This window comes from Hemitrygon akajei, unplaced genomic scaffold (genome assembly GCF_048418815.1).
Source record: "Hemitrygon akajei unplaced genomic scaffold, sHemAka1.3 Scf000044, whole genome shotgun sequence".
NCBI classification, from domain to species: domain Eukaryota; kingdom Metazoa; phylum Chordata; class Chondrichthyes; order Myliobatiformes; family Dasyatidae; genus Hemitrygon; species Hemitrygon akajei.
In genome coordinates this window covers 6,687,224-6,703,836 of record NW_027331930.1, presented here as the reverse complement: position 1 = coordinate 6,703,836, position 16,613 = coordinate 6,687,224, and positions in this window count along the sequence as shown.

Below are 16,613 nucleotides of genomic sequence, written 5' to 3'. Positions count from 1 at the left end.
TTGCCGGGTGGATTTTCCCAGCGACCGGCAGCTCCGGGACATTAGGGTAGTTTGTGTGGTGCAGGGAGGGGCGTGGACGTGAGGGAGTAAAACACCATCATTGCGACTCAGAAACTCATTGGTCCGCCATATGCCAATCAATGTACTGCCCCAGAATGCCGCCCACCATTTGGTCTGTGGATATGTTTGTCTATTCCCCTTCATGCTCAGTACCTGACCATCTGACGTTCCCGGAGGACTGTAGGGCGAGTGTGATACTGGTTGGCCAATCTACTGTCAGTTACTCTAATCTCCAACTTCCACATGAATAATGGGCTAACGCGAAAATACAGGGCGGGGTATGGATAAATACTGTTTTTTTTATTCGTGAAAAGCCAGGTCGCCTCATCTTTATTATCGCCTCCGCTGCTGCCAATGACTGTCGTCAATAGCTGAAAGCTGATTATAGCTGGGAGATTAGTATGCAAGGATGCATACAGTATCGAAAGAACAGGCTGGAAGGCAGAGGTGGTGGCGTAGCTCTGTTTGTAAATAAACAAGTAAAATCAAACCATTAGAAAGAGGTGATGCAGGGGCGGAAGGTGTTGAACCATTGTGGATAGAGCTAAGGAACTACAAGGTGAAATACACTGTATAGACCATGGAACAGCAGTAAGGATGTGACCTACAAATTAAACGGGAGACAGTGAATGCTTACCGAAAAGGAAATGGTAGAAGAGTCATGAGGAATTTAAATGTGCATGTCGATAGGAAAAATCCGGTTCAGCCGGGTTCCTGGTAGAGAGATTTCTCGAGTGCCTTCGAGATCGCTTTTTAAGGCAGCTCACGATTGAACCGACTGGAGGATCCGCTCTACTGAATCAGGTGTGGGGCAATGAAGCAAAAGTGATTGGAAACCTGAAAGTAGAAGAACCTTTAGGGACAAACGAGCATAATGTTTTTGAATTCACCCTGAAGTTTGAGAAGGAGAAGCGGAAATCAGATGTGGCGGTATTACAGCAGAGTCTCGGTAATCACAGAGGCGATTTCAATCGGCCAGAATTAACTGGAAAGATCACCGGCAGGATCCACGGCAGGGCAGCGATGGCTGGAATTTCCGGAAGCAATTCGGAAGGCACGGGATAAATACATCACAAAAGAGGAAGATATTTGCAGGAATGTCAATGCCAGCATAAAAGCCGAAGAGAATTGAGAAAAAGAAATTGCTGGATGTTAAACAACTGGGAAGCTTATGAAAGCCAAAATAAAACAACTAAAAAGTCATTAAGAAGGTAAAGATGGAATACGAATTTAAGCTAGACAGTGATATAAAAGAGGACACCAAGCATTTCTTCAGATACATAACGTGTAAAAGGGTGGAGAGAGTGAATTTCGGGCCGTGGGTAAACGATGCTGGAGACTTAGTAATGGGGCAAACGAAATGGAGGACAGAAACGGTATTTTAGGAATATGGGCAAAAAAGTTGGCAGATGGTGGACAGAGCAAACACGAGAAAATCTGCAGATGCTGGAAATTCAATCAACACACACAAAATTCTGGTGGAACACAGCAGGCCAGGCAGCATCTATAAGGGGAAGCACTGTCGACGTTTCGGGCCGAGACCCTTCGTCAGGACTAACAAAAGTTAGTAAGGGATTTGAAAGTAACGGGGGGAGGGGGAAATGTGAAGTGATAATAGAAGACCGGAGGGGGTGGAATGAAGCTAAGAGCTGGAAAGGTGACTGGCGAAAGTGATAAAGAGGTGGAGAAGGGAAATGATCATCGGACAGGAGGACTCGGGAGAAAGAAAGGGGGAGGGGGAGCAGCAGAGGGATATGGAGAACAGGGAGAGTGATGGGCAGAGAGAGAGAAAAAAACAAACAACTAAATATGTCAGGAATGGGGTAAGAAAGGGAGGAGGGGCATTAATGGAAGTTAGAGAAGTTGAAGTTGGAGGAACAACACCTTATATACCGGCTGCGTAGACTCCAACCTGAGTTTGGATTCATTTTGACAGTAGAGGAGGCCATGGCATATCGGAATGGGAATGGGACGTGGAATTAAAATGTGTGGCCACTGGGAGATCCTGCTTTCTCTGGCGGACCGAGCGTTGGTGTTCAGCGAACACCAGTCTGCGTCGGGTCTCACCAATATATAAAAGACCACACCGGGAGCACCGGACGCAGTATACCACACCGGCCGACTCACAGGTGAAGTGTCACCTCACCTGGAAGGACTGTCTCGGTCCCTGAATGGTGGTGAGGGAGGAAGTGTAAGGGCAAGTGCCAGGAGCGAGATCGGTGGGAAGGGATGAGGGGTGTGGGGTTGGGGTGACGAGTGGACAAGGGAGTCCCTCATAGGGAGCGATTCCTGCGGAAAACAGAAAGGGGTGGGGGTGGGAATGATGTGCTTGGTAGTGGGATCCCAATGGAGATGGCGGAAGTTACGGAGAATTATACGTTGAACCTGGAGGCTGGTGGGGTGGTAGGTGGAACCCTATCACGAGTGGGGTGGCGGGCTGATGGGATGAGGGGCAGATGTGCGTGAAATGGGAGAAATACGTTTGAGAGCAGAGTTGATGGTGGAAGAAGGGAAGCCCCTTTGTTTAAAAAAGGAAGACATCTCCTTCGTCCTGGAATGAAAAGCCTCATCCTGAGAGCAGATGCGGCGGAGACGAAGGAATTGTGAGAAGGGGATGGCATTTTTGCAAGAGACAGGATGGAAGAGGTATAGTCCAGGTAGCTGTGAGAGTCTATAGAATTATAGTAGGAGGAACCAAAGGAGAAATTATTGAGAGTAAGAACTAATTCCGCAAGACGGAGGAGAGTGGTGGTAGAGGGGAAATGGTTAGGTCTGGAATCCAAAAAGAAGCGAAGAGCTTTGAGACCGTCCGGGTGGAGGATGGACCAGGCGGTGCGGGCCAGGGAACTTAAAATAATTGAAAAAATTCAAAGCCTGAGTAGTAGAACGAACATAGATGGAAAGAGATTGAACGAGGGGGTGTAAGACAGTGTCAAGGTATGCAGAAATGATTTCGGTGGGGCAGGAGCAAGCTGAGACAAAAGGTCTACCTGGACAGGCAGTTTTGTGGACCTTGGGTAGGAGGTAGAAACGGGAAGTGCGGGGTGTGGGAACTATGAGGTTGGTGGCAGTGGATGGGAGATCCCCAGAGCTGATAAGGTTGGTGATGGTATAGGAGACAGTGGCCTGGTACTCCTTAGTGGGGTCATGATCAAGGGGTAAATAAGAGGAGGTATCCGAGAGTTGTCGCTGTACCTCGGCCAGGAAGAGGTCAGTACTCCAGACAACAACAGCTCCCCATTTATCAGCGGGTTTTATAGTGAGGTTGGGATTGGTGCGGAGGGAGCAGAGAGCAGAGCGTTCGGAAGGAGTTAGTTTGGAATTGGAACAGGGTGTGGTGAAGTCAAAACGGTTGATGTCCCGTCGGCAATTAGCAATAAAGAGATTCAGGGCAGGCAGAAGACCACAGCGGGTTTTCATGAAGAGGAGGAGGGTTGAAGACGGGAGAAGTGGTCATCGGTGGGGGTAGGAGAGTCCTTGCCAAAGAAATAAGCTCGGAGACGGAACTGGCGGAAGATGAGTTCAGCGTCATGGCGTACGCGGAACTCGCTGAGGTGTGGGCGAAGAGGGATAAAGCTGAGGCCCTTACTGAGGACAGAGCGCTCTGCCTCAGAGAGTTGAAGATTGGAGGGAATGGTAAAGACCCGGCACGAATGAGAGATGGGATCAGAGGGGGGAGGGAGGCTGGTAGTGTCAGTGGAGAGGGAGGGGTTGGGGTGAGAGGAAGATGGAGCCTCCAAGGGCCCAGGAGCTGGCGATGGGATCTGAGGGAGAGGGGATTGCAGAGTGGTGGTGGGGGAAAGGGAGAACAGCCTTTAATAAAGCCTGTTTGATTCATAGAGATGATTTTAGTTAAAATATTTTCAGGATAATGTGATCGAAAATGGCGGAGATGAACAACAATAAAAATAATCCGGGATTCCATAATGGGGGTAAAAAAAAAAATACCCAAATTAAAAGCCCGGAAAAAAAGTCGATATCTATCGACGCAAGCCCCAGAAAAGCATCGATGCTGTTATAGCTCTGCCTACGTGGATATAAAAAAGTAATCTCTGGCCCCCGCTACCGGACATAAAGCTCATTACAGTCGACATATATCTCAGTAAAGTGAACTGGAAAAGATAGTGTTTTTCCTATAAAACAAAACGACCTTCAATTTGAAAGTAACCTTCATAGTATTAGATAAGGGAAGAAAAACACATCCACAACAAATCTTGAAATATTTGCACAAAAGAAAAACAATCGCCATCTTTAAATTATCCAATCTATCTTTAAAACACAAGAAAAACCAAATAATTACTTAAAAGATCATCAATATAGCATACAGAATAAAAACAAACAATTAATTCATTTAAATGCTGAAAAAAAAGTTCTAGATCTGATCTACAGCCTATCAACAGTTCTCCCATTATAACGGTTACAACCGTCCAAACCAGTCTTTTTCAGAAATAAAAATGAATTTTAAGCTAAAAACTTTCTGTGACCACCAGATCTTCCAGTCTTATCAGTCTTTACACCGCGGGACACGCAAGCCATTATAAATCATTCAAACTTCAGGCTTCAGACTCGTCGTGATTGAAATATTTGCACAAAAGGAAAAACAATCGCCGTCTTTGAAATATCCAGTCTTTCTTTAAAACGTAAAGAAATCCAAGCAATTACTTAACAAAAAAACTTTAAAAAAAGCATACAGAACAAAAAAAAAGTTGGTTCATTTAAATGCTGCAGAGAAAAATAACTAGATGGTTCAGAATTATCTATAGTCTTTCAACAGTCCTCCCGCTAAATCTTCGAAGGTTAAAACCATCCGAACCAGTCTTTTTCGAAGCTAAGAATACATTTTAAGGTAAAAACTTTCTATAACCATCAAATCTTCCAATTTCATCGCTTTACACCACGAGACAGTCAAATTATTATAAATTATTTAAACTTTAGATTCGCCATCGGACTCGTCAGACAAAGAGTTAATAAAACGCAATGCTTCGGCTGGATCATCAAAAATACGAACTCTAGAATTGTTAACAAAAAGCCTTAATTTGGCTGGCTATTGGAATAAGGGAAAGAGCTTTTTTTGAAAAGCTAATTTCATAGAAGAGACAAATGCAGCACGTTTCTTAACAATTTCACGTGGAAAATCTTGAAAAAAAAGCGAACTTCTGAACCTTGAAATTGAAATAATCTTTGTTTTCTTGCAAGTTTAATGATGTGGTCCTTGTCTCTGAGACGGAGAAAACGCACAACGACATGCCTGTTTTTACCTTCATCCAAAGATTTTAAAGCACCGGTTCTGTGAGCCGATTCAAGCTCCCGGGGTTGCGAACAAACCTCCGGAAATAAAGACTGAAACATTTTATCAAAATAATCCAGTGTGTCGGCAGATTCTGATTTCTCTTTTAATCCAACAATTCCAATATTATTCCGACGCGATCGAGCTTCCAAATCCACGATCCGTTGTTGAGCCTTTTCCAAACGAGAAGAAAGGTCAGCCGCATTTCGATTCACTTCTTTAAGATCGAGACTCTGAGAAACAATTCTTCCTTCAAATTTCTCTTTTAGTTGAGTTATTTCAGTGCAGATACCGGTGATTCGAGATTCCAATCTCTTGACCCAAGGGGCTTCTTCCGAGAACTCGTCAGCTTTGTTTTAGATTTTCCATTAGAGGGGTGGGGATTTCGTCTGGTGCTCTTCGAAGTAGCCATAATTATAACTATTGTGATACAAATTTGACTGAATAGAGTTAAAATTTCGAAGTTTAAATCGGAAAAGGGAGAGATTAAAGACGGACAATAAGCAACTAAGTCTTACATGTCCGTAGCGGGAGGTAGAGTCCGGAATGACTTTGGATTGAATTATGGAAAGGATGTTTCCCATGGTGGGAGAGTTTAGGATAAGAGGGCATAGCCTCAGGAGAGAGGGGCGCCTTTTCAAAACAGAGATGCGGGGAATCTTTCAGACAAAGGATGATGAATTTGTGGAATTTCTTACCACATGCCGATGCAGAGCCCACGGCGTTGGGTGTATTTAAGGCAGACATTGATAGTTTCTCAATTGGACATGCCATCAAATGTTCAGGGGAGAAGGCCGGTAGCTGGGGTTGAGGAGGACGGAAAGAAAGGATCAACCATGAGTGAATGGTGGAGCAGACTCGATGGGCCGGATGGCCTGACTCTGCTTCCATGTCTTATGGCTTTATGGAAATGAGGATCGAGCAGGAGACTGCGAGACTTTGTCTGAGTTTTATATTTGGACGGTCGGTGCTGGTACGGGTGGGAACCCACAACGCCGTATTTGTAACCCTTTATTATCTAAAGTTATGATTAATGATATTCTCTGTGAGACAGGCACTGAGGTGTGTAAATCACTATATGCAGATGATGGAGCTCTATAGCTTAGAGGCATAAATTGCAAGTATACTGATCCAATTGGCAGTTATTAATTTTGAACAGTCGGCAAATATATGAGAATTTAAGCGTTCAGTCGCTCATGAACAAGTTCTTTGTTTTATAAACGTGATTAATAGGCGTGCAGTTGATTTGAAATGATATGGTCAAACTCTTCAAGACGTGACAGCGGGAAGATTTCCAGGCATGTGGATGGATAATCAGCTGGCATGGAAGCGCCATATCAGAAAATAATAACATTAAATATTCTCAGTTGTCTATATGGGTATTCTGGGGAGCTACATGAATATCATTGTGGACCATGTTCATTTGTTTCATTGGATCTGTTCTTGATTATGGCTGTGTGACTTGTAGATCAGCGTCATCTTCAATTTTAAAGTGTTCGGAAGTGTTCTGGCGCAATAAGGTGGTCCCCTGTTTCAGCTTTACTGGTTGAAATGAGCCAAGTATAATTGCGGAGATTGCAGTTGATATTAACGAACTGGATTCATTAGACGGGCTAAATAAATTACCATCCTGTTGACGTTGTGTTCGAGGACGTTTGGCAACATCACACGAAGAGTGTTTTCAAGTTTAGGTGGCTGGGATCTTATCGCACTGGGAAGATGGGATTGTGGGATTACGCAATGTTCCCCAATGTCACGTTCTCTGAAACCCCATCTTGTTCTGCCTCTGACTAGCTTGTTTTAGGTCACAGAGCTTAATAAGTCTGAGAATTCTGCAATGTCCGAGAGTCTGCTGGTTCATCAGTGTATTTCGGAAAACTATTATGATATATTAATTGTTGCAGAAGAATCAAAAGATAACAACAGATGTTCCTCTGGCTGTTTCTGTGCCTTAATTACAGGTAACGACAAAGACACAACTTACTAACCATTATATCAGCATATAGAGTTGCATTTGTTGCTATCATTTTAGGCTTACACTGGGTGGAGGAAATTTGTCCGTGTAAAGTTGTAATTTATTCAGATGTCTTTTCGGTTTTAATGAGTCTTAAAACAATTTATTCTAGCGGTCGGTCAGATTTACTGTTGGAAACTCATTGGCCCACATCTTATGAGTTTTATGGGTCTTCCTATGGGTCTCAAATTGCACGGAGAGATTGAGTTACAAAAGCGGATACAATTCCAGCGGTGGATAAAGACCTTCCACCCGGCAAATCAGAAGCTAAGGGGTTGGTGGGATTGAGAATTATTGAGATTGGGATTGTCCTGACGAAGGGTCTCGGCCCGAAACGTCGACAGTGCTTCTCCCTATAGATGTTGCCTGGCCTGCTGCATTCCACCAGCATTTTGTGTGTGTTGCTTATAGCAAGACCGTTTGGATAATGAGTATAAAGGAAACGCCACTGCAAAATGCGTAACTGTTAGCTTTATGGGGGAACGGAGTAAAACAAGAAGGGAAAGAATTTTATTCAAAAAAGAAGTAGAGAAGGTTTTATTTTCCAATTCTCTGCAACACATTCCAGTCCAGTTAATGGCCGGAATCCGACTTTAATTTGATCTGTCAAACGCCTTTTAACCAAACCCCTCGAATTCGAATTATATTAGCAAATCATTCAAGGGGAAGGCGAAGAGTAGAGTGATTGACATTGGATTAGACAACCAGCATTCGACAAGATGCCCGCCGTTTTGTGGGCTGTAGGGTTGATGGGCCGCAAAAGGAACAGATGGACATATGCACAGACCAATGGCTGGACAGAGTTCCGGTGTATTTCTTTTACTGGCGTCTGGCAGGTCCAATGCGGTACTGAGTCTCCAGGTCGGCGCTTTGCCCCTCACAAAACATACACTATCCTAATATTCCGGAGCTGCCGGTCAATGCGATAACCTGCCGGGAATAACCCCTGGGAGATCAGGGGGTGAATGTGAGGAGCTGGAACCCTTACTGCAACCGCCTTTGGCTTGTGCTCAGGACGCGGCTTTATTGATGAACTGAAGCACCGAGGTGATCGGGTATTTCACCGCGCTGATCACCTGCTCCCTGAATTTCGACTGAGTCACCGCGTAAATAAATGTGTTCGTGCAGCAGCTGAAATCCATCAGTAAAACCCCGACGTAGTAGAAGATCCATTCAGAATCATTGAATTCGAATCCTTTTCCTGAGACCTGATAATATATGAAATTTACAACCAGTGTCATCCACAGGAGGATGAAGCTGCCGGAGAGGGTGAAGAGTAAAACCATAGACCTCCTCCTGCTCTCCATCTCTGGGTCACTGCGGTTCTGCCCCTTGCTCTGACCCTTCAGCCCCTTCCGGACCCGACTGGCCACTAAAATGTGCCTGACTGTCAGAGCGTTGAGCAGCAGGATCCCAGCGAAGGGGAGGAACGGAGTTAAAACCGTATCGAGCCAGTCATATCCAACCCACCAGGGGTCAGGGAAATAATTGTCCCTGAGATCACAGAGCCACGGTACATTGTCGATGATCACCCTGGGTTCCCGTATGAAGTATCGGGGAACGTTTTTCAGACAGGACAGTACGCCGGTTGTTGTCAGAACCACAGTCGCCGTTTTCCCGGTGCAATATTTTGTTTTCAGCTTCTGGCAGCAAATGGCGACAAACCGGTCAAAGGTGAAAGTGACGGTGAACCAGACAGAACAGTGTGTGGCTGTGTAGCTCAGTACATCGATAACAGTGCACACAGGGGTGATGCCGAGAAAACTCCACGGGAAATAATACCATCTGATTCGAGTCAAAATGACCCCGGTGACAATGGTCAGTAGATCGGCCGCTGCCATGGCCACCAGGTAGCGAGTGGTGCAGGTAGAGAGGCCGCACTTTCCCCGGGACAGGATCACAATCGCCACTACATTCACTGGAGAGAGAGAGGGGAAGAAACAGACACTGGGCATTACTTGACACATTCTCCGGGAATTAACACCGGATCGAGTTGCAGCTAAAGATCTCTGTGAACGGCTGCTAATCTAGCGCCAGACACGGGTCACACTATCTCTGAACTGTTTTCTTCAGTGTGGAGATAAAGCAATGTGTGGGCAATCGTCGGCGATATAAACGAGCTGAATGAGCAACAACGATCGCTGCCGATCCCGATTCCAGTCGCTGATGGGGCCGGTTTCACTGACTTAACCGTGACTGACCAGGACTCTGGAAAATCAGCATCTGATGTTTCCAAGATGAGACACAGAGGGGAGAAACACACTGAAAACACTGGAAACAGTATTAGCAAACAGAGACTGAGTGGCTCAGTTAACGGATTAATTCTACACCGCAGTTCAATTCGATAACACTCGTGAGCAGATCCCTGGATACCGGATCGGGTGATCATACCAAATTATTGACCAAAAGGCAGCAGGTTACGATTGTGACAGACTCGACAGGGAGACGCGAAACACAGCACCAGGCGCTCTCTTTGATCAATAACTCAGGAACAGTGAACCTGACAATGAACTCCCCCCCCCCCCACCCAGTCACACCTTCTCGGAGAGCTACCTGTCCTCAGCACTGGGACAAATCTGGACAAGGTATCATCAGAGGCAAGAACAGCGTTTGAGTCGATCCCGTGAGTTAGAGGAGAGACAGAGGTTTAGTTCCCTTTGTCATTGAATATGAAAAATCGGAAAGTGGAATTGACAGGATCGAAAACTCTGACTAATATCTGTACAATGATCATCAAGTTGGAAGTTTGTAAAATGATCATGAATAGGTTTACACCGGTAACAGTCAGAAATTACAAACATGAATCCCTCTGCTCACTCACCGGGAACTCCAACAACGGCAATGAACACGTACAATATTTTCTCCACACTCATGTACATATCCAGCAATGCAGACATTTTCTCTGTCCAGTGATTTGGCCCCCCTGTGTTACACGCGATCTCTCGGAATGAAATGCTGAGGCAGCACATGCCTCGGGTTTTTAATACAATTCAGTCACTCCACAGGGACAGATTTCAACAGTTTTAAAAATATATATTTTAAATTATTTCCAAATTGATTACATCAGACACGTGGAATTCCCGAGGTGACGGATGGCGATTAAACTATTCAATTAATATGAAGACCATTGGGAGCTAATTTGTCCCAACGCAGGTGACTGAACCGTCCGAGTTATTTAATCAATTAAATGTGCTTCCAGTGTAAATATGCACTTTAAAGTAACCATTTATCAGACACAAAATATTGAAGTAAATTATGCCATTGTAGCTTGTGAAATTGTATTGAATCACGAACACTACGCCGGCTGGTGTTGTCGTGGGACCAGCGCCGGACTTCGGAGCGAAGGTTCCCGAGTTCGAATCCAGCCGGCTCCAAAAAAACCTTTGTGTGTCTGTGTGTGGGTAGACCAACTGTCTCTGCCTGACCCTGCCGGACTATACACGTGTCCATCTCCAATTCACTTCATCCCCTTGGTTTAGTCCCTTCTCATCTGTCTCCGCAACCTGCATAGTTCCAAATCTTCACAAAATGGCTGCCTGAACAATGAAAAAACAAGAACAGAGGGCATAATTCAAATTGCATTTATTAGTAATGAATGTACAAATGACAGATAGACCTCAGTATGTGCGGTTGGGAGACTGTAGGTCTGACACAGTGGTCAGCAGCACAGGAGCGCCACAGGGAACCGTACTCTCTCCGGTCCTGTTCACCCTGTACACATCTGACTTCCAATATAACTCGGAGTCCTGCCATGTGCAGAAGTTCGCTGATGACACGGCCATAGTGGGGTGTGTCAGGAATGGACAGGAGGAGGAGTATAGGAAACTGATACAGGACTTTGTGATATGGTGCAACTCAAACTACCTGCGTCTCAATGTCACCAAGACCAAGGAGATGGTGGTGGACTTTAGGAGACCTAGGACTCACATGGAGCCAGTGATCATTAATGGAGAGTGTGTGGAGCAGGTTAAGACCTACAAGTATCTGGGAGTACAGTTGGACGAGAAGCTAGACTGGACTGCCAACACAGATGCCTTGTGCAGGAAGGCACAGAGTCGACTGTACTTCCTTAGAAGGTTGGCGTCATTCAATGTCTGCAGTGAGATGCTGAAGATGTTCTATAGGTCAGTTGTTGAGAGCGCCCTCTTCTTTGTGGTGGCGTGTTGGGGAGGAAGCATTAAGAAGAAGGACGCCTCACGTCTTAATAAGCTGATAAGGAAGGCGGGCTCTGTCGTGGGCAAAGTACTGGAGAGTTTAACATCGGTAGCTGAGCGAAGGGCGCTGAGTAGGCTACGGTCAATTATGGAAAACCCTGAACATCCTCTACATAGCACCATCCAGAGACAGAGAAGCAGTTTCAGCGACAGGTTACTGTCGATGCAATGCTCCTCAGACAGGATGAAGAGGTCAATACTCCCCAATGCCATTAGGCTTTACAATTCAACTGCCAGGACTTAAGAACTTTTTAAAGCTATTATTAATGCTTTTTGAGCTAGTGATTTAGATGCATATCATATTATTACTGAGTTAAGTATTGTATTGTATGTAATGAGTTTTTGCTACAACAAGTGTACGGGACATTGGAAAAAATGCTGAATTTCCCCATGGGGATGAATAAAGTATCTATCTATCTATCTATCTATCTATCTATCTATCTAAATAACTTTGAGACCTGTCGCAGCTCCAAATTAGGAGGATTCCCCACATGCACATTCGATTTTCCCAGAGCAAGAATCATTTCAAACAGTTCACAAAAAAGTTGTCTCCATTTAAAACATAGGAAGAACAAAGGTCAAAGTTGACATTGCATTTTTATTAAAGTATGGATAAACGGAAACATATTGAGATTCGACCCACCTCCAGATGCCCCGGCTCAGCCAGGTTAGTGTTCACCCCCAAATCCACCAACACACCCAATTTTGTGCAAATCTGTCAGCATCCACAAAACTGTGCTCTCCAGAAAACACTCAATGAAACTTCAAATCAGTGTCCACCCCAAAGCATCCGACACCACGAAATCCTTGTGCACTCACACATTCGCTGACATACCCCTGAAGCTGTGCACATCCGCAAAGCTGGATGCTCCGCCAAACCCGTCCGCACCACTAGATTCACCGGCAAACCCCGAAATATGCCGACATCCCCATTTATCTGACCAAACAATAAAATGTAGCATCCTGTCCTGGTGACGTCTGACCTACCAATCCCCTGCAATATTGTCACAGCATGTCCCCAGAAAATCTTTTTCGCAATCTTCACCACTTTCCTCACCACGGCTTCTGCCCTTTTATACTTAATACGGTTACTGGGATACTGATACTTCTTCACTTTCCTAAACGCCTTGTCCCACTCCCTAATCGCCTCTGCACACTCCTCAGTCCACAGTGATACAGCCTTTCTCCTATTAATTCCGTTTGTAATGGGAATCACTTCCATCGCAGTTTGCTGAATAAAGTGACATAACCTTTCATTGTAAAAATACACATCTTCGTCAATATTCTGCAGCGGTTCTAGAACTACTGTGAATATTAAATCTCGTACCCATTCAGACACAGAAGTTGAAAAACTGTTCTTTAATCAAACCATTACCATCAATCCGCAAACAAACCCTCGGTGAACTGCTTTAAAATCTCAGCAGCAGACAACTCTTCGTGAGCGAGAACTCAGTAGAAAGTTTTCCACAAACGTTGTAAACCATAATCAGTTTTATACAACTACGTGCTGAATCAAATATTTCTACAGCAAAACCCACATACGGTTCATTCACATTCACAACTCTACACCCTGCCTCCTTCCTTATAAAACTGTCAGCACTACCTCTCTATCAAATGATCAAGCACGCCAAACGACAATATAACCCTGCACAGAATAACTTAATTGTGAAAATAATCTCTTTTCCCGATTACTCAAAACATCGGGAGATTCTGACAAATGAGAAACAGACTTCTTAATGTGTTGACGATGAAATATCAGGCTGGGATAGACTAGGATGCAGATACTCCACCCATCAGATCTTCATTTACAGCTTCCAACATAACACCGGTTACACCGAGATACCTTCCTGCAGCTTTCACAATCATTTTATGTTTTTGCCAGTAGGACGAGATGTCTGATCAGTGCAATTCACCACATCCATTATAAACATCACAAACCCCATTGTATCCACCAGTTCAGAGTCTACTCTCTGACTGGGAACACTTTATTAAGTTTAGCAGTCAGAGTCAGGTTTAACTTTTTGCAAGGTCTCTGCATAAGACACACCCAACTGTACTTTAACCTGTTGAACTGATCCGCCTCTATTTTCCCAAGGCAACATAGTTGCTGTTTGCACATTCCCACCTCTCTCCATGACTGAAATTCACATCAACTAATCATCTCATTTGACCGACAGGTTCCTCTGCCAATGACAGCAGGGACAGAGAAGGGTCTGAACTACGATAGGCCTGGTGGAAATCTGCCCCAAACTCAGACCCTCCCTGCCTGCTCTATCGCTATGGCGGAGTTCAGCGATACTGCTGTCGGTGGTCGTCGGCCGCGGCATCTACAGGGACGGGCGTGGCTCTCCGTCCACACCTCCGAGTGTCTGTCCCGGCGATGTTTGCCAGACCTCCCTCAGCCTCCGCCGATGCAGAGAAAATTGCGCCACCAGCCGGCAGCAGGCACTCTGGGAGTTATGAACTACGATCCTCCACACTCCTGGTGAATCTCCTCTGGAGACCTCCTGCACAAAATATACTTTGCTAAGAATGCAAAAGTTTAAGAAACATACCAGGGTAGGCACAATCTCCTGACAGGAATACTGTCGAAGTTTCGGATGAAACCCTCCAGTTTCAGCAATGAGAGTGAGCCTTCCAGGCTGCACTGGTACCCACCAAGATTGTCCCATCTGCCTGCGTGTGAGCCATTTCCTCTGGACATGAGTTAGCTTGAATAGTCACATGGGCACAGGTGCTGAAAGGTTATTTTCCCTTCAGCAGGAGTCTTTGACTCAACCTTTCCTATTCTGTACTTAATCACAATGCCTTTTAAATTTGTATCAGTACAGGACCACAAAGGAGGTAGCGTTTAGTCTCTTATCGAGCAGTAAGGTGGATCATTTACTCAGAGCCTGGTAGGATATACTGCAGATTATTGAGAGAGGCAGAAATGACATCACTAGTGACTTGACCAATATATTTGTGTTCTCTGCAGCCACAAGTAAGATCTCAGAAAAGCGCTGATCGATCTTCTTCTGTTATTTAAGAAGGGGGTTGGATAATCCTGGAAAATATAGAGTCACGTTAGGGGTAGACACGTTTCTGGAGAAGATTCTTAGGGATTGGATGCAGAGTTCTCAAACTCCTCACACATCAACATACCCATCGTCTCCTCCAGAGAGTGATAGTCTGTTTCCCGACGGCCCTTTCGGCCGGCACCAGGACCATCCCTCCCGTCCATGTACCTGTCCAAGTGTCTCAATGGAACCTCATTTCATCACTTCCACTGCGGCCTCATTCCACACTCACACTGTCCTCTCAGTAAAGAAGTTCCTTCACATTTTACCCATAAACCCTTTTCCTTTTACCCCGAACTTATGACCTCTTATTCAAGCCTCACCCAACCTGAAGGGGAAAAGCCTCAGCCCCGGTGCGACAAAACCCTTTGATTCTTTCTCTCCAATTCAGGTCCTCACCTCCTGGAAACATCATTATAAATGTTCGCTCTAATCGTTCAAGGTTCTTGATGTTTTTTCGTGTAGATGGGTGACCCTGGATAGATGCACGGAGCTTAGAAAAATAGAGGGCTATGGGTAAGCCTGGGTAGTTCTATGGTAAGGACAGGTTCAGCACAGCTATGTGGCCCGAAGGACCTGCATTGTACTGTAGGTTTTCTCTGATCCAGACTACACACAATACTCCAGGATTGTCCTCAGTAACGTCCTTTACAACTTCAACATAACTTTGCAATTCGTGTACTCAGTACTTTGATTCATGAAGGCCAATGTGCCAAAGGCTCTCTTCATGACCCTGCCCTGAACTATGGAACTGTATTCCCGGATCCCTCTGCTCTCCGCAGACCACAGTCCCCGACCAGTCACTGTCTGAGTCCGACCCTGTTGTTCCCGGCAAAGCGCAACACCTCACATCGGTCCTCATTACATTCCAGCTGCAAAACCGTCAGCCCATTTATCCAGCTGCTAAACTCATCTCCAAGTTTTGATAATCTGCCTCACTGCCACTCATGCTCTGTATCCAGGTGTCAGCTGCAAATCCTGTTTACCATATTCCCATTGAAATCCAAAGTTACGTGGAGCTGAGGAGGACGATGGCGCCTAACGGCGACTCCTTGTTTGCAACTTCGGAAAGAGCTCTAGTTCTATTTTAATATCTCTATTTTTCCCTTTCATGTTGCTTTTGAAGACCCCGACCTGGAATTACAAACTGACTTTGGTTCTTTGCGGGATGGGACCCGTTCTCGGAGTCTGACGACTGACCGTTATTCGATATACCAAGGACGAGGGCTAAAACACCAGCGCGCCTTCAGTATTCCGGGATTTCGTGGTTCTGGAGGCGGGTGGAGTCGAGGTCGGTGCCGTTGCAGGAAATCGGTGCGTCGTGGGAGACGGAAGATCGAAAGCAGCGAGCCGGCTGCTGGCCGTGTGCCCGGAGACCCGAGTTCCTCGGGCACAGAGCTCGGAACAAGCGACACATCAGACATTTAACATCTTAAATCAGCGATCTGACTGATGGCCGTGTGCCCGGAGACCCGAGTTCCTGGGGCACAGAGCTCGGAACAAGCAACACAACAGACATTTAACATCTTAAATCAGCGAGCTGTTTGTTATGTGCCCCCTGTCGCTGTGAAACGGGGACACCCACTTTTTCTCTTATTAGAGAGGAAGTGAGAGAGAGTGAGAGAGATAAAGAGAGAGAGGGGAGGGGCTGTGGTGTGTTGAATTACCGGGTGAACTTGGCGTTCTGCAAGTCTGTGTCCCTGTTGACGCTTTGCTGCACGTTTCAGTGCTCGGTGGAGGGCGCCGATGCTTTCTTTAACTGGTAGGGGGGGGGTGGAGATGGTTGCTTTGCTACTGCTTATGCGTGGGTGGGATGAACTGGGGGGAATTTGGGGAGCTGGCATTTAACTGTCATTCATTCTTTGGGACACTCCTCTGTTTTCGTGGAGTGTCGCGAAGAGAAGAATTTCAGGATGTATATTGTATACATTTCTCTTACATTAACTACACATTTGAAACATTTGATACCTTTGAAATAC